General features: G+C 42.1%; 1 protein-coding gene across 1 annotated transcript in view; it reads left to right on the top strand.

Moving 5' to 3' along the window:
- ARK2C (arkadia (RNF111) C-terminal like ring finger ubiquitin ligase 2C) overlaps positions 1-25,662 on the top strand; it is a 73,932-nt gene that overhangs the window by 27,969 nt on the left and 20,301 nt on the right. The window lies entirely within an intron of this gene.

Raw genomic sequence — 25,662 nt, 5'->3', positions numbered from 1 at the left:
TGGCAACAACACAAACACAGTTCAGAAAGGAAACCAGGAAGTGATTAGATCTATGAGGGAGCAGAACTCTTCAGGGATATCAGTTACTTTACTTAAAACACTACATTTGTACTCCTTTACTTATAAGAATGTGGTAAACATCTGATTTTACCAACTTAGACCCCTTTAAGGAACCCCCTGCTAGGCTATGTTTAGACACTATATGACACTGGCCGTTCTGGGACTGCAGTACTGTTACTGTTACTGCAGTAACGGCCAGATGATCTTTAGCGCCACTGAGTTCTGATGTGGGCGCATCAGTCTGCTTCAGAACTCCCCACTGCACACAATGCCACATGCTTCATTGTGTGCACTGACATGTTCAATGAATAGCGGCCGCAGAAAACTGACGTGTCAGTTTTTTCAGTGCCGCTAGAGATACTATGTGTATACACTCCGGCCGGGATTCCATAGACGGCAACGTAATGTATATTTTCATATTAATCACGGCCATTGTTGCAATCGGTAACAACGGCCGTACTTGTACGAAAATATACATTGTCAGAACATAGCCCTAGGGTGCATTCACACAGACAGTCATACCGTAACATAAATCTAACCTCACTAGGGCGGTTTCTACATTTTATGACAATTGAGTATGCCATGGTATTAACCCATTAAAGTCTAGAGGATAAAAACTGACAAAATGCAAAACCCCCAAGCACCCCACCAATTACCGCATGAGTCAAAGACCATTCAAATAGGCACAAATGCTGGTGGCCATGTTCTCCATTACCATAGGTGGTAGTACCCCTGTAACCCTCTTACTAATAGAGTTAGAAAGCTGATGCCAACCTGGGCAGATAAGGGCACAAAATTAAGGTCTACAAAATTCATGGGCATCCACTATGACGGATGTATAATGGTATGGTAGGAGTTTTTGCAATTGGAGGTCCAGTTCAATCTATGGTCATGTGCGCAGCCCGTAGACTTGGATGGATCCATATACTTTCCACGATTGTGGACAATAATGACAGCTATATGTAAGGGGCCTTATAGTAAAAGGGCCCTATCACACTGAATGAATATCATCCTTACTTGGCCAATGACTGACCGTTCATGACGATAATCTTTTAGGGTAATAACACTTGTTGAAAAGGCAACGATCAGGCATGGTGTCTGATGATCGTGGTCTTTCAATATGTTGAAAGATCATGATCAGTCTTCAGTATGTCACTCCGTGGAATAGGAGCGGTGGCAGCAGACCGCCGTTGACTTCAATGGGCAGCCCAAACAATCTGAGGATCAGTCGAGCGTCTCCTCTTACTATTACAGGCACAGACAGCGAACAGAAAGTTAGAGTTGAGCTTTGAGGTTGACGCTCGCTTACCTGGGGCATCGGACCGTGTTATACAGCCTTTCGATTATCCTTGTTGCCCATAACAACCAATCACAGCTCAGCTTTCATTACTCATATTGCTCTAGTAAAATAAAAGCTGAGCTTTGAATGGTTGCTATGGATAACAGCGAAAACTTCACCATAAGATGATATATTTCCCCATAGTCATTATATTGGTTTCACTTTACCCCCTTCATGTTTTCTTTAAAGGGACAAGCAATAATAGTTTATAATGTTGCAGCCCACTACAGTACGATCTAAACCCAAATTGTACAGTCAGAATGTGAATGATCCCTCATAGAAATGGACATGGCAGCTCTACGGTGTTATAGCAGGCAGCTCTCTGTACTGGGTGACCATCCACTTCTATTAATGACATAGTCCGTCTTGTCCTCCATGCAGGGAGTGAGGGTTAGGCATAGCAGGCAGCGGTCTAGGGCACTTTGAAAGAGAAAAATCTATTTATTTAAAAAGACTTATATTTCCGAAGAACACAAGACTGTATATACAGACATAGGGGGAGATTTATCAAACATGGTGTCAGTTGCCCCTAGCAACCAATCAGAGCCCACCTTTCATTTTCCAAAGAGTCTGTGAGGAATGAAAAACAGAATCTGATTGGTTGCTAGGGGCAACTGAGCCAGTTTCACTTTACACCAGCGATGGGAACCTTCGGCCCTCCAGCTGTTGCAAAACTACAATTCCCATCATGCCTGGACAGCCGAAGCTTGTAGTTTTGCAACAGTGGAGGGCCGAAGGTTCCCCATCCCTGCTTTACACCATGTTGATAAATCTCCCCCATAGCTGCCACCATCTTGATACAGGTTTTTTGAGAGGCACACTATGATACATACCGGGACAAGAACATATATGAACACTACATAAACTAACTCGCTCGGAGGCCTATTGCTGTCTAGTGTTCCTTCTCCTATGTTCTGAGATCTGGAACCACTCCGAATGGGAGCGCCCAGAGCAAGAAGTGTTGTTTATTGCAAATGGCACACCCTCACACTGGGCACAGACCTCGATCTATAATGATGGACCTGTCAGATTGAAAAACACTGCGATCGATCAAACCAGAAGGAAACTATGGTGGATCTCTAGACATACTGTATGTGAACCCACCTTAAGACCTTTAGTTGTAGAAGTCAGTAATTTAAAGTTACAAAATAAAAACCTCTTGGGACGACCACCCAAAATTCTTCTACGGGGGAGTGGTCTTCTTCAAGAGGATTGCCACTATGTATAATACATGGTCAGGGCAAGGGGTGGGCTTTTAGAGGGGTTTCACTCTATTCCTGTTGATAACCTACTCTATTCCCCAGACACAGATGCATACCTCTTTATTAAAAAAAAAGTTTGGGTATATTGTAAGAAGCCCCGCCCCCATGTCAGCCGACGTGATTGACGTGATCATGACAGATCTTGCCCCTATGAATATTAATATGTTTCCATTCACTGACAGCAACAGATTTTACTAAGAAATTAAATAACTGAACGCTAGCTAGCATTGCATGATGCAAGGATCAAAGGAGTATTCCGTTCAAACATAACTTTTCATATGTTGCTGCCCAGGGTGAGACTAACAATTCATTCCATACTTGTTATTATCTATTCGTTCTCCTTCCCCCAGTTCTCAGCTGCTGCTTTTTGCTGAAGACACATAAAACAGTGTGTGAGTTTTTCTCTCCTCCCTCTCTTCCGAGACGGCTAATGTAAATAAGTCACTGGCAGGCTATATCTGCAACTTTGTAGCTTCTTTGTAATGCTGGTAGGTCAAGTTGCGGATGAACTCGCTGTGATTATTCCCCACGACATTACAGACTTACCACAAAGTTGCAGATATATAGACTGAATAGATAATAACAAGTATGGAAGGAATTGTTAGTCTCACCATGGGCAGCAACATATGAAAAGTTATGTTTGAGTGGAATACCCCTTTAAAGCCTTGTGGTTAGGACCATTCCCACAGTTTGTACCTCTAAGATTGGAGCATAGAATTGATTTAAAAAAAAAAGAAGAAAAACCAACACTATATGCTACTTAAGTATGATATCACATATCAGGTCTTTCCAAATAAAATACTTGATATGTATTAAAGTTCCAAAAAAATGACACTGCCACTTCATCTCAGACACTTCCCGGGACGGGGAGCACAGTCCACCGTTACATTCTGTCCTGAACCCCTTAATCCTGCAGCGTCAGCTACAAGATGAATGGGGTAATAAAGACAAGAGAACAGCCAGCTCTGATCTTCCTGGGCCACTTCCAGTTACTGCTCTGACATAATGTCACCCGATACCTAAAGGAGATCTTCGTCTAAATTATGATGGAAATTAATTTGTATATAGCAAGGTAAAAACACTTTAAAATCACTTTAGAGTATACAGTATCTCACAAAGGTGAGTACGCTCCTTAAAGGAGAAGTCCGGCCAAACTCATTTTTTAGCAAGTGCTGGGAAACGGGGGGGGGGGGGGGGGGGGGGGATAAAAGAAATAACATGTACTTACCTCCCCGCTCCTGCGCTGGTGGCCACATCTTGCCGCCCTGGTCCCTGGACGCTTTCTGGTCTGAGGGGGGACCCGGGTCAGAATGTGTGAGGTTCACTCAGCCAGTCAGCGGGTGTGGTGGGGTCCCGCCTCAGCCTCTGACTGGCTGAGCTGACCTCACATGTGACGACCTGGATCCTCGCTTAGACCAGGAAGCGGCCGGGAACCAGAGCGGCAAGATGTTGTCATCAGCGCTGAAGCGGGGGAGGTAAGAGCATGTATATGTAAGGGGCCGTATCACACTGAACGATTATCGACCTTACTTGGCCGTTCATGATGATAATCGTTTAGTGGAATAACACTTGTTGAAAAGGCAATGATCAGGCATGGTGTCTGATGATCGTAGTCTTTCAATATGTTGAAAGATCATGATCAGTCTTCAGTATGTCACTCCGTGGAATAGGAGCGGTGGCAGCAGCCGTCGTTGACTTTAATGGGCAGCTCAAACAATCTGAGGATCATTTGGGCGTCTCCTCTCACTATTACAGCCACAGACAGCGAACGGAAAGTGAGCGCTGAGCTTAGAGGTTGACGCTCGCTACCCGACCGCCATCATTGGAGCGGGGGAGGTAAGAGCATGTTACTTCTTCTATCCTCCCCCTCCAAAGCACATGAGATTATAATATAATCCAGCAGCATAGTCATAGGGGTGGTAGTTGTACCTTATCATTGACAGATCCAGATCTGCTTATGTGTATGACCAGACATTGTCCTCAGATCTCACCAAATATTTGCCTTGTACCTCTGAGATTCAAACAAGTAAGATAGAGAGGAAAAGAGCGGGAGTGAGATGGTTGTATGTGCGGTACATCAGTCACATGCAGTAACAGTACTTGGAGGGGGGCTTGGGGGAGCCATTAGGCAGTAAATAGAGATTGGCTTTAGAATGTGGATCCTCTTTATGGTTGACCTCTTGGCAGCCCCTTACACTAGTCGCCACTGAATATACATAGCTCCTCCTGAGTCACATACATCCAGGAGGGTATTTCTTACAAGGCAGGACCCCCTCCAGCCCTGCTGTGATGTATAGATGGAGGCAGCGCAGCTTATGGCTCTCAGCAAGATGCTGAAACTTCCTTATACATCGCTGGAGGACGTGACTGCATCTTAAGGTCAAAATATTCAGTATATCAAAAAGCAAAGGGAATTATACATAACGCTCTGTGGTGCTTCTTACCTGCAATCCCCTGTATGAGTACAGCTCTTAAACCATTAAATAGGTGAAGGCTGTACGTAGATTGTAATGCGTTCTTCTATATATATTCGTATCTCTATACCCCGATATATGGAGAAATGCCCGAACATGCTCCAGCATTCAGGAATAGGTGCAGTGCACAACATGCAGCAGGTTACTACATGGCCTTTCTGGGATGTCCCTGCATTGTTGTCAGGCACAGTCCCTCATAGTTGTCAGGCATAGTCCCTACAAACACCAAGCACAGTGCCATAGACAATAGACCCAGAAGTGCCAGTGTCAACCATAGTGCCGCCCCATTAGTACTCGTAAGTGCCTCCACAGTGCTCCGTAAGTACCAGTGAGTTCCTCCACAGGGTCAATCACAGTACAATGGTCAACCACAGGGTCACCCCATAAGTACAAGTGCCTCTAAATACCAGTGAGTGCCTACACAATGTCAACCACAGTACCGTCTCATAAGTACCAGTAAGTGCTTTCACAGTGATATTGGCAGTGCCCCATAAGTACCAGTAAGTGCCTCCACAGGGTCAACCACAGTACAACGGTACCCATAAGTATCTCCCCAGTGATATTAACAGTTCCCCATAAGTACCAGTGAGTCCCTCCACAGTGATATCAACAGTTCCCCATAAGTATCAGTGAGTCCCTCCACAGTCTCACATACATGCCAATGTGGTACAGTATTGGTGGTAAGATATGGTACTACTGGTCACACACTGAGGTGGTGACGCCACTTCTATGGTGGTTGGTAGTGTAGTACAGCTCTGCCAGTGATGGAAGTGTCGTGACGTCAGTGCTAGTTCAGCACACAGGTTGTGTGGTATACCTACTTTTATGTTACGGCAGGCCGTACTGTTCCCCAATGGTCGGTAACCGGCCGGGCTATGATGGGTCCCTTGGGCTCTTGTCACGGTGGTCCAAAGTGGGAAGATGACCCACCCGGACTGTCGGTACGGCCACCCACAGAAAGGGCAGAGTGACCCAAGGTATATAACAGATGTGTATAGGTGCTGGTGCAATGATGAGTCCCAGTGAAATAAATAGATAGTTATCTGTTAGGTATAGACTTGCGTTCACTGGACCTGTGCTGGAAGATACTTTAAGTGCTGAGGTGGAAGAATAGTAGATATAGTGATGCTTGCGTAGCTTTGTGTTGAGCAGAGAAGAGGAATTTGAAGAGAAGAGGAATTTGTCATGAGGGTCCCAACCCAGGGTAGAAGTGTGCTCTGCCGTAACTTTAGGAAGAAGACTTGAAAGAAGAGTGCTTAAGAGAAAATACTTGAGCCCGTGTTTCGACTACGCTGTTGCTGAACCACCTTCTGCCCTGCAGTGTCGGGGTACCCGTCCTATCAGGGTGACACAAGCCCCAGTGCCTATACAGTGTCAACCACAGTGCCCACATAGGTACCACTTAAAGTGTCTCCACAGTGTCAATTACAATGCCCCCCATAAGAGCTAACAAGGTCAAATACAGGGTCATCCACAACAACCCCCCCCCCCCCCATCAGCACCAGTGAGAGTACCCCCACAGTATTAACAAAGTGGCGTTAGCGGAGCTTACAAAGCATCAATCCCATTGGCCCCATACATGTTAGTGCTCCGACAGTGTCAATCAAAGTGCCACCTGAAGCCCCAGTAAGAGTGCTTCCACAGTATTAACCAAGTCCCCCATAAGTGTCATTAAGAGTGTCTACCATTTATTAAGTGCCCAATAAGTGTCACACGGTGCCAACCATAGTACCTCCATAAGGGACAGCAACTCTAGCTCCAGTAAAAGCGATTTCTATGTGTCAACCACAGTACTACCAGTACCCCCATAAACCCACCAGCCACAAAAGCCACATAGATGTCCTTTTGGTGCCATTGACCTCCCCCATGTGCCAATGATGTGGCGTTGTGTCCTTACGGGTTATAAAAGCATTTTATAAAACCATTGCATCCACATGGCCTTGTTCTTTACAATGATGCAACACACTTTTCTTTTCACTATAAGAAAGGTTTATCTCTCTTAAGTTAGACACCCCCCTTAAATCCTCTAAACTAGTTGTCCAATCTTTTCTGGAATACCCGGGCGGCTCTACCACTTTGCACTTCTCCCTCCCAAATATATCAGCATTGACTGCTCGGAGCTCAGCTTGACTTATGGTCCTGGACGATCATTCAAAAAGTAATGGCCATTGATTGTTTGGGAATTAAATCCTGATGACTAAAATCTCAGGGGTCGGAATCACGTAAAGTAGACCTGACTCAGGGATACGGAACGCGATTTGTTTTTATTACCTATAGATCATACCAATTTACTTACAAATACCACATGTCACCGCGGCTTAGTGCAATGTGTAGTGCTCGGTAATTTGCAATTTAATGAAACCAACAATTAAAATCTATAGTGATGTAGCAGAGCTGGAATTGTCATTTGGCACAAAGTACTTTGATACACAATTTTATTTTTTTTTATAGAAGATACACAGAAACTAATGTAAGCATATAGCATTAGATACAACTCCATATGGAGTACATCTATCTATCTATCTATATATAATGCTCTTGTACGTCCTCTCCATGACTCACTACGTCAATGGTGTAGCACGTCCCGTGAAAAAAATACGTCAATATCTGTCTCAATTTTATGTTTAGGCAACCATATGTATAGAAAAGTCCTGAAATACTATAGTCTTTATACCTAGGCTGACATTCTGTATTTCAGCCTTTTTGTGTAGAATGGGACAGAATGAGCAGAGTCATCTCAATGTTACTAAAATTTGTTCTAATGTACTGCCAGAAGCCTAGAGGCAGGATAGGAATGTTATATACACACACACACACACACACGGATAAGCCTATATACAGTACACTGCTCTGTCACTCCCTGGTCTCTAGGTGTAGCAGGGGGAGGAGGTCAATACTATATCCTTTCTATTAGTCTAATAACACTTTTTGTTCATATATTCATAAAGCACATAGCCATAAAGCACACATCCGTGCTTTTACACTGTCTATATTAAGAATACAAGAAGGAAATGTGAGTCTCTAATATGGCCACCACCAAGGATGGTTTTACAAAAGAAAAAAACAATGCTCTACAAAGTTCCCCAGGTCTGCTAAAGGACTAGGCATGTCAGTGTGGCTTATATATAATTTTTTCATTAAAAAAACATTGTTAATAGTAAACATAAAAAACATACATAGGGCCTTGTTGCAGTCATAGTGAACTGTAAAAGTATGTGAGGGATTTCCCACTTCTCTCCACTGCCCCTTCTTAAAAAAAAAAAAAAAAGAAAGAAAGAGAGAAAGCAAAATTAATAAATTACATAAATCCAGAGAGTTAAGTTTGGGAGATTTTATATTAAAAGAAAAGAAAAAATATATACTGGAGCAGTGGGGGGGGGGGGGGGGGAGCATACTCACCTAGCCCTGGTTCCTTGATCTTCTCTTCCTGTTTCCAAGATGAGCATTTGTGCAGGACCTGCACAGCCAAACACTGGCCAACAAAGGACACTGCTACAGCTATTGATTGGCTGAACCAGCAGGTCTTGCACTAAGCAGTCCGATTCATAAAGAGGAGAGAAGATTAAGAGACTGGATGAAGGTGAACAGTTGCTGCGGAGATTGGGATAGGTGAGTATGCCTTTGTTTTCTATTTTTATCCTGTCCTAGCAGATATTTATTTATTTTTAATAAATTACCATAATACCCTTTTAATAAAAAATAAAATAAAATGAAGCTTATAGCTCTTGGAACATAGTAATGGTCCTAAAAGAAATTACCTTCTATCCACAAGACTGGGAGAAGCTAGCTGCTCAGTGAAGGTCCAACTGCTGGGACCCCCTACTGTTTATGGAAATAAAGGTGGATGTCCCCCCAATTACATGGAGCAGCAGTGCACATTTTGGCTGACGCCCCATTCATTGTATATGGGACTTCCTAACATTGCTGAGCACTGTACTCCTCTATGTCCGCACGTCCCATATTCAGTGAAAGGGGTGGTGGCGCATGTGTTGTCCATCCATTGATTTGGGGAACCCCACAGATCAGCTAGGTAAAAACTATACTGGATTATTACATGCAGGCTCCATATGGTAAATCAGGACTATGGGTATAGATAATTTAGGGGAAATAATATTCAATTTTATTTCAAAGACACATTTGATTACTGTTCCCAATATGGAAGCCCTGAAATAAGCTGACACTTTTATCTGACACTCCTTGTGCTGCGCCTTGTCACGGATGACGGATACGTGTATGGATTTATATCCTCATCAGTCATTAGGTAATCTATGGGGACGGGGAAGAATGGCTCCTCTGATAACACAGCACCGGTCAGGGATGATAAATAACTGTTTTTAGACAGCAACGAATTGGCTCCCTCCATTTATTCAGGTTAGACATTGCTCATGCATTCATGTACCTGTCACACTGACTAGCTGCGGCGCCCCCTGTCTGTCATCGCCTCCTGCCTCTGGTGGCAATATAATGAATATAAGAGTTTGCTTGGCAACTGAATACTTGTCAGGTTTGGTGATCTACTAAAAAAAAATTGTGGAAAATCCAACTAATTCATAAATTGCAGATAAAGTCATAGTTATATTCAAGGAGTGGTAAGGCCTGACCAGTGAGGGCCCCTAAGGACTCATGATTGTGAGGGAATCCCTTCACTGCTCCCTATTAGAACCTAAATCACCCAGATTTAATTAACAATCTACAACCGTTTTGGTTAAACTACTTTTATGCATAACTGCGTTTCCATAGTTACAGACTACAAACAAACCCTGTGTAGTCTGATCCTGCACTCCACAGCAACTTCTTACTAACTCACATTCTGAAGTTTCAACAAAAATAGATGATGGAGAGAATGAATGATCAGACTATGCTGTGTTTGTAGTCTGTAACCAAGGAGACGTTTTGGTTTGTATAGGAGCTGTATACACAATACAGAAGAATGCACGACTACTACTGTTTCCACCCCGTCTCCTGTATATTGGTCAACAGCCTTTTTTTTTTACTGGCAATGATGACAGAGAGACCTGGCACGTAAGCACAGAGGGATGACCAGCAGACTGGGGAGAAGAGAGGACACACATGTACACATATAAGACCACAGGTACACATATAAGACTGCAGGTACACATATAAGACACTGAGCACAGCGGAATTCCGCCATATTTGCTCAGTGTGAACATACCCTTAGACAGTATCGGTGACCGTCCTGATAGGTAGTACAAGTCCCAGGCATCTGTCTCTGGGTGAAGTTAACTTGTCGATGCTTTCCTACGTAGTGGAGTGTAGTCAGTAGAGAGCGGCTTATTTGAATCTCTGCTCAAATATCAGTCTTTCTTTTCCTCTCCTTCTCAAGGGGATGTGTGAGAGTGTGTAACAGGATTAACCTTCCTTCCTACACTGCAGCTGTGCACAGGGGGAGTGAGACACCTAGTGGCTGGAGTAGGGCACAGCAGCTAACTGCACTAACTGTGACAGAACTAGTTTTACCTGGGTGTGTGAAGATAGAAGAACCCGCAGTGGGATACTACACACATATAAGACCACAAGTATACATATATGACCACAGGTACACATATAACACCACAGATACATATATAAGACTATAGATACACATATAAGGACACAGATACACATAGATATAAGACTACAGGTACACATATAAGACTATAGATACACATATAAGACCATAGATACACATATTAGACCGCATGAACACATACAAGACCATTTGTACACATATAAGACCACAGGTACACATATAAGAACATATGTACACATATAAGACCACAGGTATACATATAAGACTACAGGTACACATATAAGACCATATGTACACATATAGACCACAGGTATACATATAAGACCATATGTACACATATAGACCACAGGTATACATATAAGACCATATGTACACATATAGACCACAGGTATACATATAAGACCATATGTACACATATAGACCACAGGTATACATATAAGACCATATGTACACATATAGACCACAGGTATACATATAAGACCATATGTACACATATAAGACCACAGGTATACATGTAAGACTAAAGATATACATATAAGACATTGGGGGGGATTTACGAAGACCGGCCTACAAGTAGGCCGGTCTTATATTAAGCCCCGCCCCCTGTTTCCAGGCAGGATTCGCTAAGAGGCGTACGCCTCTTAGCGAATCCGGCCGGCCAGGCGCCCGAATTTGCGCCCAGCGTACCAAATCTACACCTGCTTCTAGCAGGTGTAGCTTTGCGTCATGATTTGCACCTGCGAGCAGGCATAAATCATGATAAATTGGGCGTGGAAGGAGGCCACGCCTCCTTCTTGCCTTATCACACACCCTGAAGCTCCGCCAGCCCGCCCATCAGGCGTGCCAGGCGTACGGGAGGCATAAGCCAGGGAGAAGGGGTGTATCTGCCCCTTCTCTCTGGCGTACCTTTCATAAATCTCCCCCCATATGTACACATATAAGACTACAGATATACATATAAGACTACAGATATACATATAAGACCACAGGTACACATATAAGACTACAGATATACATATAAGACCACATGTACACCTATAAGACCACAGGTACATAAGTGCTCTGGACAGTTCCTGACACTGACAGAGGTGGCAACAGAGAGTACTGTGCCAGACTGGAAAGAACACACCACTTCCTGCAGGACATACAGTAGCTCATAAGTACCGGAGCACTTATTAAAATAAAGAGTAGTGATTCACAAATCTGTAAACCTTTCTAGCACCAGTTGATTTGAAAACAATTTTTTAATTTTCCTATGTGTAAACATATTAGCAAACTACTCCCCCTGAAATACTCTGTGCACCTATCAACACTGCCCAATCTACAACCAGTATATAACCAGTCCATTCTTCTTACGGCCCCTGCCCCATGTAGCCTTGATATTATATGAGCAGACAGGTCACAGGCCACAACGTTAGCAAACCACTCTCCTGAAATACTCTGTGCAGCTGTAGACCATTCTGCATCTGCAAACTTACACCTTTTCTCACCACGTGCAACCTTGTCCCCAGACGTATCAGTTGTCACATCAGTGGACAGCTCACTGCTCCAGCACTCTGTACTGCTTAAATACTCTGCACAGCTGTGACTACCTTCCCTGACTACTACCTCTTAGTCTGCGTCTTTCTCTTTGGATTTTTCACCTTGCAACGTCCAAGTCAATGCCGGCCGCAAGATCAAAAACAATATTGTCCTTAAACACTCTGTGCTGCTGTTGATCCTGTCCCTTTAATTGAAAAGAACAGATAATTGCCATTGCTGACAAGTACATCCACCCCCCCACCCCCCTTACAGGAACCTGTACATACTGTATCTGTATTTATTGGATTTCCTTGATTGTGTAAAGTGCCTCGGATGGCTTTGCCGCCTCCCACCTGACACACGCTCTCTGCATTAAATTAGCGCCTCTATTAATTTGAGCTTTGTTTATTGAGCTGTGACAGTAATTACAGGGGGGGGGAGCCAACATTGGACATAATTTAGATGCATTAAGGCTGCGGGAAGAATGACTTTTGTATGGGGGGGGGGGGGTATAACATTAAATATTAATCTTGTCTTATTTCAGTCTAAAGCAAACGTGGCTTCAATTAGCCGCAACATTGTGCAAACACGATTAGAGGAGAACGAGGCAGGAAGATCAAACCGAGCGTTTACTGTACAAAAACAGTGTACGCTAATAGGGCGCCACGTGTGCTTTTGCCTTTGTGATCCAACCAACAGGCCGTATGTATGTAACCCATATATCCCAGCAGTCAATAAGATTATTTAAAGAGGCACTGTTATAATTTTTGCTTTTTTTTTTCTCAAGAAACCAACAGGGGTTGTGGTCACAAGCTGTTTTGTAATATATTCTATATATTTATTAAATTTATCAAACTGGTGTAAATTAGAAGTGGCTCAGTCCAATCAGATTCCACCTTTCATTTTCCAAAGAGTCTGTGAGGAATGAAAGGTGGAATCTGATTGGTTGCTAGGGGCAACTGAGCCAGTTTCACTTTACAGCATGTTTGATAAATCTCCAACATTATACTTAACGACCACTAGGTGTCTCCCTTTACTGTTCATGTATATACTGTGATTTCCCAAAAGTAGGACATCCTCCTAAAATAAGACACCCCCACTATCTTACCAACTAGCTTAAAGTAAGACATTCCCCTGAAAATAAGGCACCCCCACCCGACAATAAGGCACCCCCTGAAAGTAAGGCCGCAACCCCCTGCTACTCACCTAATCCCCCTGTGGACCTTCACTGCTGGCGCTGTCCCGCCGCACGCTCTGGGTCCTCTCCTACACCTTAGACATTGGGGAGTGAGCCGGGGGAGGCAGATGGGAGAGAAATAAGACATAGGGGGAGATTAATTAAACTGGTGTAAAGTAGAATTGTCTTAGTTGCCTGTAGCAACCAATCAGATTTCACCGTTCTATCCTCACGGATTCTTTAAAAAATGAAAGGTGGAATCTGATTGGTTGCTAGGGGCAACTAAGACAATTCTACTTTACACCAGTTTAATAAATCTCCCCCATTGGGAGAAAAAAATAATATAAAGCACTGCCTTATTTTCGGGGAAACACAGTAGCTGCTGCGCGTCCACATTCAGCAGATGTAGCAGAGAATCCTGGGTGTGCTTGCATTGTATGGTCAGCTCTCCTGTCACACAGCACCAAAACCTCTGTAAGCACACAGTGACATGATACTGACTGGATTGTTACATAACAAAGAGCATTGTCTCCTGATAAGCTGCAGAGCTGATAATAGAATAAGCAAAATATTTTTTTTGTATTAAATAATTCTTCCTAGAAAACAAACACATAAAAGAATAACATGACAAAAGCAATTCTTAACCCATAAATGTACGTCCTTGCGTCGTTAAGGGTGTCCGGGGGGGGGGGGGGGGCGATCCTGGGTGCTATCTGCAGCCTGAGATCGCGGCTATTAGCGGACACAGTCCTATCGCCGTGCCCACTAATTAGCCTTTTAAACGCAGCTGTCAAAGTTGACAGCTGCATTTAAAAGCCTCCTTTTCCCCATGGTTGGTGGTATAGTGGGGAAATCGCAGCAGCCAAGAGTAACAGAATGCCTATCTCATTGATCTATGAGATAGGCGGTGTATTCTTTCCAGTCTGACACAGTGCTCTCTGCTGCCACCTCTGTCCATGCCAGGAACTGTCTAGATCAGTAGCCAATACTCATAGAAAACCTCTCCTGCTCTGGACAGTTCCTGGCATGGACAGAGGTGGCAGCAGACAGCACTCTGTCAGACTGGAAAGAATACACCACCTCCTGCAGGACATCCAGCAGCTGATAAGTATAGGAAAAGTTGAGATTTTTAAATAGAAGTAAATTACAAATCTATATAACTTTCTGAAACCAGTTGATTTGAAAGAAAGGGTTTTAATACCCCTTTAATTTTCCAGCAAAATGCTTTCAATGAAAGGAGAAAAAAACACACACACAGCAATAGCACCATGTGATGTGAAAAGTGACCATGTCAGCTCTGCTATATCTGTATGCCCCCAATCGATCCTCAGACACTTCATTACGGGGGTCACACAATAAGACTCTCACCCAGTGCAGTGAAAACTCTTTATCTATGGGTGAAAAATGAGGATGATTTCCATTCCTAGACGGAAGATAAGAAGGAAAACTAACATCTCTGATGCTTTCAAAAATAGAAAGAAGGGGCCATCTGGATGCCGTCTATCAGCAGCGGCGGCTGCCTGCCAGTGTTTTCTCATAGGTAGCAGGTACAGGAAGGGAGTGGGAGGATAGAGACACACAGATTTGTTGGATACCTGGTTCATACTAATGGAGAGATGAGAATTTTTTTATTTTATTTTAAAAAGTTGACGTTAAAGGAGAACTCCTGCCAAAAATTATCTTTTTCAAATCAGCTGGTACAAGAAAGTTATATAGATTTGTAAATTACTTCTATTTAAAAATCTCCAGTCTTCCGGTACTTATCAAATGCTGTATGCCCTGCAGGAAGTCGTGTATTCTTTCCAGTGTGACACAGTGCTCTCTGCTGCCACCTCTGTCCATGTCAGGAACTGTCCACAGTAGTAGCAAATCCCTATAGAAAACCTTTCCTGCTCTGGACAGTTCCTGTCATGGACAGAGGTGGCAGCAGAGAGCGCTGTGTCACACTAGAAAGAATACACCACTTCCTGCAGGACATACAGCAGCTTATAAGTACTGGAAGACTGAAGATTATTGAATATAAGTAAATTACAATTCTATATAACTTTCTGAAACCAGTTGATTTAAAAGATTTTTTTTTTTAGCTGGAGTACCCCTTTAAAACTTTTTGATGCTTTTTTTTTTTTTTTTTTTAAACTGACAGTAACACTTCAAGTAACTCTAGAAGAATCAGCAGGGGTGTATGTGCCCATGGGTAAATAACTATACTGGGTGCAGCTATTAGGGGGTAGGGGTGCAGTCACATCCAAGCGATAGGGCCTGAGAGGGTCCAGTGACCCCATCATATAACATAAAGAGGAAATTCCAAAAAGTTATCCCCTATCCACAGGCAATGTTAAGAGACCCCATAAAGAATGAATGGAGTACACACTGCCCTTCGTGGGTTTGGAGGACCACTTTTCTCCATTCTGGTGACTGATGGGGTCTCACATTCAGACCCCTTCTTTATCAGTTATCCTGTGGATGGGGGATAACACTGTAAGTTAGGACTATCCCTTTAAATATCCATCACTACCTGTACCAATCCAGTTCGTAGCCACCAATAATACCATAAACAATCCGGCCCTTATGTGTTATCCCGTTATAATGATATAGATATCAGGCCTCGGCTTATTATCTCATGTCCTACTATAAAGCTTCTCACAGACGTTAGAGGTTTTGTTGGATGAAGCATCTGGTGCTGGCAGGATGTGATCCTAAATCTCGTGTCTACAGGGCTTGGCAGACCCCACCGATCCGTCATAATCAGGAAACCATCGGACTGAGGCTTAAATACATCCAGATACGGCCAAGCCAAATGTGAGAAGTATGAAGTGTTGAGAGCAAAGGGGCTGAACTGCCTCATCAGGTTCAGTCAGCTAGTTCACTTACATTCACCTATGTGTAGAGGTTTGGCAGCACTTTTTTTTTTTATGTGCTTGTTTTTAAGGAGTACAAAATTTTTTTTTAGATCGACTGGTTTCAGAAAGTTATATAGATTTGTGATTTACTTCTATTTAATAATCTCAAGTCTTCCAGTACTTATCAGCTGGTGTATGTCCTGCAGGAAGTGGTGTATTCTAGTCTGACACAGTGCTCTCTGCTGCCACCTCTGTCCATGTCAGGAATTGTCCAGAGCAGAAGCAAATCCCAACACGTTGAAAGACAAATGACCACAATAGCAACGATCTGCTTCCGTCGCCCCGTGTATCATCTATTGGCTGCCTGGACGATCGCACATAAATGCAACCATATCTTATATGATAGAGTTAGATACATTAGTTTAGTAGACAACAAAACACATGACTGTATACACAATTTTAGAAGCTAGTATCACACATGATAAACTTAGATACATCACCTCATTACCCAGTATCACACATGATAGGCTTAGATACGTCACCTCAGTCGCCAGTATCACACCTAATAAACTTAGATACATAATTTCAGTAGCCAGTATTACACATGACAGGCTTAGATACATCACATCAGTAGCCAGTATTACACATGACAGGCTTAGATACATCACATCAGTAGCCAGTATTACACATGACAGGCTTAGATACATCACATCAGTAGCCAGTATTACACATGACAGGCTTAGATACATCACATCAGTAGCCAGTATTACACATGACAGGCTTAGATACATCACATCAGTAGCCAGTATCACTCATGATAGGTTTAGGGTCCATTTACACAGAAAGTTTATCTGCCAAGATTTGAAGCCAAAGCCAGAAACAGACAGAGAACAGGTCATAAAGGAAAGCCTGAGATTTCTCCTCTTTTCAAATCCATTCCTGGCTTTGGCTTCAAATATTTGGCAGATAATCTGTCAGATAATCTTTCTGTGTAAATGGACCCTTAGATACATCACCTCATAGCCCAGTATCACACATGATAGGCTTAGATACAACACCTCATTACCCAGTATAACACATGATAAGCTTAGATACAACACATCAGTAGCCAGTATCACACATGGTGGGCTTAGATACATCCGCTCTGCACTTGCCTATTCCTCATGGTTGTTGTCTGACAGTCATACAGTAACCAATGACTGAATCTACTCTGGTATTGAGAGCGCCTGTACTTAGATACAGCTAGGCCGCAGCCTATGCCACATACAGCTCTGCTAGGTGTAAGGAGTATCTAGGGAGATACACCCCAGGGCTGATCTTGTTGATCCACCTAAAACAATGGCTGACTATCAGTCAGTCTGTGAGACAATGTAGTGTATATATTCGCCGTATGTGTCATATGCTCCTATTTATTTCCTTTAAGGATCTAGTTTCTCTGTAACTTAAAGGGGATCTCTACTGGGCACAATCCTTTTGTGTTAGAGGGGTCTCTAACAATAAGCTGATCCCTGGATGTCCTGGTTAGACCCCTAGTGATCATCTGTACCCTGGGGAGTACTCTCCTGCAGCGCCCCATCAGGTTAAATACAGCATTACAAGGCTTCTATTGAAATGAATGGGCCGTCTCTATAATGCCAGGACATTAGCACTCTATTATAACTGCGGGGCTATTAGACAACAGCTGGATAGTGACTATACCGTAAAGTGTCCCAGAGCGGCCTCATTCAGTCTACTACCATTACGGCTATGATAATATATACCGTGCATCATTTATCAATGTGTCATTGACCCGAAACAGCCGACTAATCCAGGAACCAACCCAGCCAGCCACTCCCAGTAATGAGCTACACTAATGTGAATATACTTCAACTGTATGTAATAGTCATGTGAGCACTGTAATCATAACAGGACACGGACAGAATTGTGAGTGCAGCTCTGAGGGTGACTGGAAGATATAAGAAATGCAGACAGATAGATAGATAGATAAATAATAGATAGATAGATAGATAGATAGATAGATAGATAGATAGATAGATAGATAGATAGATAATCAGACATAGATAGACGTGACAGTCATTGGATTAGCCGGTGGTTGCCGCTTGCAGTCTCACATGAAGCAGTTTATAGTAAATCCTATGTATGTCACCAGCCATCACACCTATAAGCCGCTCTCACCAGGACTTTGGCTTCACACCTAGAAATTAGAGGACGGTGCGGAAACATCAGACTACAAACACCATGAACCTGCGGATGTACAAGACGCCTCTGCTACACGAGTAATACAGACTCATTCCAGGATACCAGAGCCGAATCAGGAGCATTACCCTCCCCTACAAGGGGACTATCACCCCTATCATATACATAACTATCACCCCTATCATATACATAACTATCACCCCTATCATATCATATACATAACTATCACCCCTATCATATACATAACTATCACCCTTATCATATCATATACATAACTATCACTCCTATCATATACATAACTATCACCCCTATCATATACATAACTATCACTCCTATCATATACATAACTATCACCCCTATCATATCATATACATAACTATCACTCCTATCATATACATAACTATCACCCCTATCATATACATAACTATCACCCCTATCATATACATAACTATCACCCCTATCATATACATAACTATCACTCCTATCATATACATAACTATCACCCTTATCATATCATATACATAACTATCACTCCTATCATATACATAACTATCACCCCTATCATATACATAACTATCACTCCTATCATATACATAACTATCACCCCTATCATATACATAACTATCACCCCTATCATATCATATCCATAACTATCACTCCTATCATATCATATACATAACTATCACCCCTATCCTATACATAACTATCACTCCTATCATATCCATAACTATCACTCCTATCATATCATATCCATAACTATCACCCCTATCATATCATATCCATAACTATCACTCCTATCATATCATATCCATAACTATCACCCCTATCATATCATATCCATAACTATCACTCCTATCATATACATAACTATCACTCCTATCATATCATATCCATAACTATCACCCTTATCATATCATATCCATAACTATCACTCCTATCATATCATATACATAACTATCACTCCTATCATATACATAACTATCACTCCTATCATATCATATCCATAACTATCACCCCTATCATATCCATAACTATCACTCCTATCATATCATATACATAACTATCACCCCTATCATATACATAACTATCACTCCTATCATATCATATCCATAACTATCACCCCTATCATATCCATAACTATCACTCCTATCATATCATATACATAACTATCACCCCTATCATATACATAACTATCACTCCTATCATATCATATACATAACTATCACTCCTATCATATACATAACTATCACTCCTATCATATCATATACATAACTATCACCCCTATCATATACATAACTATCACTCCTATCATATACATAACTATCACTCCTATCATATACATAACTATCACTCCTATCATTCATATACATAACTATCACTCCTATCATATACATAACTATCACCCCTATCATATCATATACCTCCCTCCTCCCAGCCTCTGAACAAATGGTGCTGAGACACTGACTACATTCTCCGTGCATCAGGAGGTCCTGGATGAGCAGCACTAGAATTGCACTAGTCTTGTCGAGAAGCTGTTGTGCCCTTTAATAGAAGCCAAGTCATTTCCATGGCCCAGTTGCTCTGCGATTTACAGCAGCTGCTTCTGGGTGTAGCAGGTGCTGCGCGCTCCGCCGCTGTGTGCCATGTACTAGGAGTCTTACATGGCTTATAGTGATATTTCACCTACCTTTAGCTCTCCAGCTGTTGCAAAATTACAACTCCCATCATGCCCTGACTGCCCTGAGATATATTGATGGGTCATGTAAGGCCACTCAGAAGACCCATACAGTGATAAATAATAGTACCATATAGTGCACATATTACTATACAATGTTGAAAACAATACCTACATGGTAATGCCACAAATGATCCAAGAACAGTTTATCACATTACTTCCTATATAATAATACCATATAAAATAGAAGTGTCATTTAGTAGTGTCAAACAGTGCCCAAATACTACTACTACATACAGTGTTCATAATAGTGACACATCATGCCCAAATAGTACTACTGTAGTGTGTGCTGCAATCGGTCACTTGCTAGATGGTCCTGTGTGACGCCACTACTGTGGTGGTTGGTCGGTGGAGTGTAGCTCAGCCGATGGTTGTACTGTCGTGACACAAGTGCCAGTTGGGCACACAAGTATGAGGCACACCTGCTTTTAGTTCAGGATGGCTGGCTTTTTAGTACTGTGCTCTGACGGAACTTTAGAAGAAGAAAAAGTAGAATACTTGAGAGTAGAAAAATACTTGTGCCCCTGTTTCTACCTCTGACGTGAGACCACCTATTGCCCTGCAGTGTCGAGTGACCCGTCCTAACAAGGTGACACAAGCCCCTGACCTTGTTACCTGAGTTGAGCAAGGTGGCCAAGATTACCTGGTAACACCTGTGCTGCGAGATAGAGTATGTAAGCTTCTAGCAACTTTGCTCTATCTGGATCAGTTCCTCTTGTTTCAGGATATTGTCCTGCACCTCTAGAGATGTTCAACGGCATGGGCTGGGATGATCCCTGACTTGTCCTCTCTTGAGTGGTTTAGTACTGCATAGTTGGAATACGTGTAGGCTCCTGGCTAAACTATGCAGGAGACTCTGGTCCGTGTGTCTTGCCTCTACGAGAACCAGAGAAGAACTCCCTAAGTGTGGGTGTACACTTCCTCTACCCACGTGACGGCTTCCTACAGGGTGTGTAACAACTCCTGTGAGTGGTGGAGAAGAGAGTGCAAAGAGAAAAGGAGACTAGAGATAGGAGGAAAAGAAGAAGAGCTCTCATTGGTGCACAGACCACAAATAAACAATAACCCCTTCCTCACTACAGCTGTGCAATATACAAGTACAGAGATACCTACTAGCGACATCTAGTGGCAAAACTTAGCCATAACTTAATTACCACTGAACTTTGAGTACAGGCTTTTGCGAGGGGTGTACAGACTAGTAACACCCATGGTGGGATACCACACTACCATATACAGTGTTCATAATAGTGACACATCATGCCGAAATAGTACTACTATATACAGTGCGATCTGCTTCATGCTCAAACAGTATTACCATACACAGTGTTATTAATAGTGCCACTTCATGCCCACATATCAGTGCTATATACTGTGTTTATAATAGTGCCACCTCATGCCCAAATGCTACTGCTATATACAGTGTTCATAATAGTGCCCCATCATGCCCAAACAGTACTACTATATACTGTTTTTATATTAGTGCCACTTCATGCCTAAATAGTACTGTACTACCATACAGTGTTCATGATAGTGCCACATCATGCCCAAATAGTACTACTATATACAGTGTTAATAATAGTGCCACATCATGCCCAAATAGTACCGCTAAATCGTGTTCATAATAGTGCCAAATTATGCCCAAATATTAGTGCCTTATACTGCCTTTATAATGATGCCATATGCTGTCCAAATAACAGTGCTGTAGTGGTGTCATATACTGCCCAAAAATACTACCGTATACAATATTCATAATCGCACCACATCAGGCCCAATATAACAATGCCTCATAATACACTATACACATAATAACATATACATTATAAAGCATATACATTAAAGATCCTCCCGGCTGGTTAATGCAGTACTGGCCGGATGATCTTTTCAGCCGCAGTGTTCTGATGCGGGCACACTCCCCACTCCCCACTGCAGGCTATGAAGTGAGCGTCCGGATCCGCACGCTCCACGGTGTGCACTGACAGGGTTTCTGCGGCTGCTATTCACTGAATAGCGGCCGCAGAAAACTGACATGTCAGTTGATTGCAGCGCCGCTAGGAATCCCGGCCGGAGGGTATACCATGTGTATACGCTCCGGCCGGTATCCCATAGACAGCAATGCAACGTATATTCTCGTAACGTACAAAGGCCGTGGTTTTACAAAAGTATACGTTGTGTGAACATTGTCCAACACTGTATATTGTCCAAATAAGTGCCATATAGTGATTGTAGTAGTGTCATATAGTGCCCATAAATACCACCATACACAGTATTCTCAGTAGGGCCATATCATGCACACATAACAGTACCCTGTACTGTACATAATATTACCATATAATACCCATATAAAAGTGCCACTTAGTAGTGTCCAAGTAGTACTAATACACAGTATTCATAATAGTGCCACATCATAACTTAATAAGTGTCATGTACTGCCTCTATAATAATATATCATGTCCAACATTATATAGTGTCATATATTGATGTGTATATATAGCGATTTTCTGCTGACAATCTTCTAAGTAGTGGTGTCATACAGTGCCCGAAGTATGTAAAATATTCATAATGGTAACATATCATACCCTACTTAATAATAATTATATTGACTAAATAGTGCCACAGTGTCCCAAATAATAGTACCATACAGAGTATTCATAATAGTGACATATCACACCCAAATAATAGTACCATACTGAGTATTCATAATAGTGACATATCACACCCAAATAATAGTATCATACAGAGTATTCATAATAGTGACATATCACACCCAAATAATAGTACCATACAGAGTATTCATAATAGTGACATATCACACCCAAATAATAGTACCATACAGAGTATTCATAATAGTGACATATCACACCCAAATAATAGTACCATACAAAGTATTCATAATAGTGACATATCACACCCAAATAATAGTACCATACAGAGTATTCATAATAGTGACATATACCCAAATAATAGTACCATACTGAGTATTCATAATAGTGACATATCACACCCAAATAATAGTACCATACAGAGTATTTATAATAGTGACATATCACACCCAAATAATAATACCATACAGAGTATTCATAATAGTGACATATACCCAAATAATAGTACCATACAGAGTATTCATAGAACTGACATGTTACACCCAAAGTGCCATGTACTTGCTACATGATACTATCATATATTTTCCAAATATCATTGGCATGTGGTGGTCCCAAATAATAGTACAGCACAGAATACCCATCACAGTACTATATCATGTTCAACTAACAGCCATGTATTGGCTACATTATAATACCGTAATGTCTAAACAGCAGTGCCATGTAGAGCTGTAATGCTTTTGTACAGTACCCAACTAATACTACTATACCATAATAGTGCCATAAAGTACACAAACAATACCGTCATTCAGTATCATGCATATAATAATAATAGCGCCATATGGTGCCCCCAAATAATAATTGTCAGTGTAATCTAATAGACAATGACATTCTAGGTTTCTGACAAGATAGATTATGAGATTCCAGGTTACGAGGAGGATTATGAGGTTATGGTTTATGATGGAGCGGATTATGATATGGAGTATGACAGTAATTATTTTATTATGAGATGTGATGGCATACATTATAATATTATGGGATGGGATGCTATAGATTATGAAATTATAGCATATGATGGGATAGATAATAATATTACGAGTCATAGATTTTATCATTCAGCTCGACAGTATCGTTCCCGTAATATTTACTGCTTCGCCTTCTCTGCGACTAGTAAATATTCCGGCCATGGAAGAGATATTTCCAGGGGTCATTACACATATAGGGGGAGATTTATCAAGCATGGTGTGAAGTAGAACTGGCCCAGTTGCCCCTAGCAACCAATCAGATTCCACCTTTCATTCCTCACAGACTCTTTTGGAAAAGGAAAAGTGGAATCTGATTGGTTGCTAGGGGCAACTGAGCCAGTTTTACTTTACACCATGTTTGATAAATCTCCCCCATACTCTCTTTATAAAACAAGGCAACCTTCACAATCCTCTGTCTATGGTGGATCCTCTGGCCATGGTGGATACATGTGTCGGGGATGGGATTAGGCCAGGTGCGTAACTACCACTGTAGCAGTCATAGCGGCTGCTATGGGGCCCACCGCATCAGGGGGCCCCGTTGCCCACTCTTGCAATACACTGGGCCCACTGAGATGTCATCATTTGCAGCGCCAGGTGGCCAAGCGGGCCTCTCAGGTTCTGCAAATGTCCCTCAACTGCAATCGCTCCTGAAGAGCACTTGCAGTTTTGACGGCTTAGTCAGTCATGAAGGAGGGGGGCCCAATCAAAAGCTTGCTATGGGGCCCAGCTATTTCTAGTTACGCCACTGGATTAGGCCTACACTGTGCCCCAGATTTCCTGTACAGACTACTCTGTCCTGATATGTTATCCTCTTGCGGTGTATGCATAGACGCTGCTATAAACAAACGGTCTCAGAGTTTGGTTTTCGTATATAGATTATTATCGGAGGTCTGGTTATCACAACTTTAGGAAGGCTTCTTTTATAACGAAGAATGGAGATGGGAAATAATGAGAAAGCATTAAAAAAAGGTTAAATGGATTGTCCTAAGAATTTTTTTGTACCGTTAAATGCTCTCAGTCTGGAGTAAAAACTAAAAAAAAAAAGTGTACTCACCTGCCCCCATTCCCATTCCGACTGTGACTGATCTCGATATTTAGCATGAACTGATCTCAGTCTCAACACTATAAAAGTGCCCATCCGGTCAGCTGTCTCAGCTACTGATTGACTGAGTACTGAGTACTTCTTTGTGGCCATGCTCAGCTAGGCTTGGCACAGCAGTGGTGAGGAATCAGGAAAGGTGAGTACCCATTTTTTTTTTTATTTAAAAAAAAAAAATGTCTAGGAAAATACTTTTAAAGTGTACCTCCAATTATAATAATCTTTCCAGAAATCCTAACAAAGAAAATAAATTATATATATATATATATATATATATATATATATATATATATATCACGAAAATGCCTCCTTCTCCATTTATCCTTCTCCACACCCATACCCTCTGAATTGATAAAATCCTTATACATGAAGCACAAGGAAGATCGATTTTTATCTTAACTGAGAGATCAGATTACACCTGCTTCTCATAGTAGACCACTGACGGGGGACAGCAGCAAGAGAGGCAGACAGATGCTGCTGCTCACATAAACAGTAGTATGGAGGGCATTACACAGCGGTAATATGTGGCACTGCTATAAATCCAGTACTAGGTTGGGACAGTAGAACACTCACTGAAGCATCCGCATCTGTATGTATGCCTTTATTTGCAGCTGCTCCTTCCTCCTCTTCCCTCTCCCCTTTCCATAGACTTCTGTGGGCAGCAGCAAGTAACAATGCCTTCCAAGTAAATAACAAATACAAGTTTCTATACAGTACTCAAATAATACCACCACATAGGGCACAAATAGTAGTGCTTAAGTCCATATCAAGACCAGAAACTCGGAGGCCTAGCAGTTAAAGATACGA

Source organism: Dendropsophus ebraccatus, chromosome 3 (assembly GCF_027789765.1).
Source record: "Dendropsophus ebraccatus isolate aDenEbr1 chromosome 3, aDenEbr1.pat, whole genome shotgun sequence".
Taxonomy (NCBI): Eukaryota; Metazoa; Chordata; class Amphibia; order Anura; family Hylidae; genus Dendropsophus; species Dendropsophus ebraccatus.
Note: the sequence above shows the minus strand (reverse complement) of the source record. Positions and strands in the feature narration are given on the sequence as shown.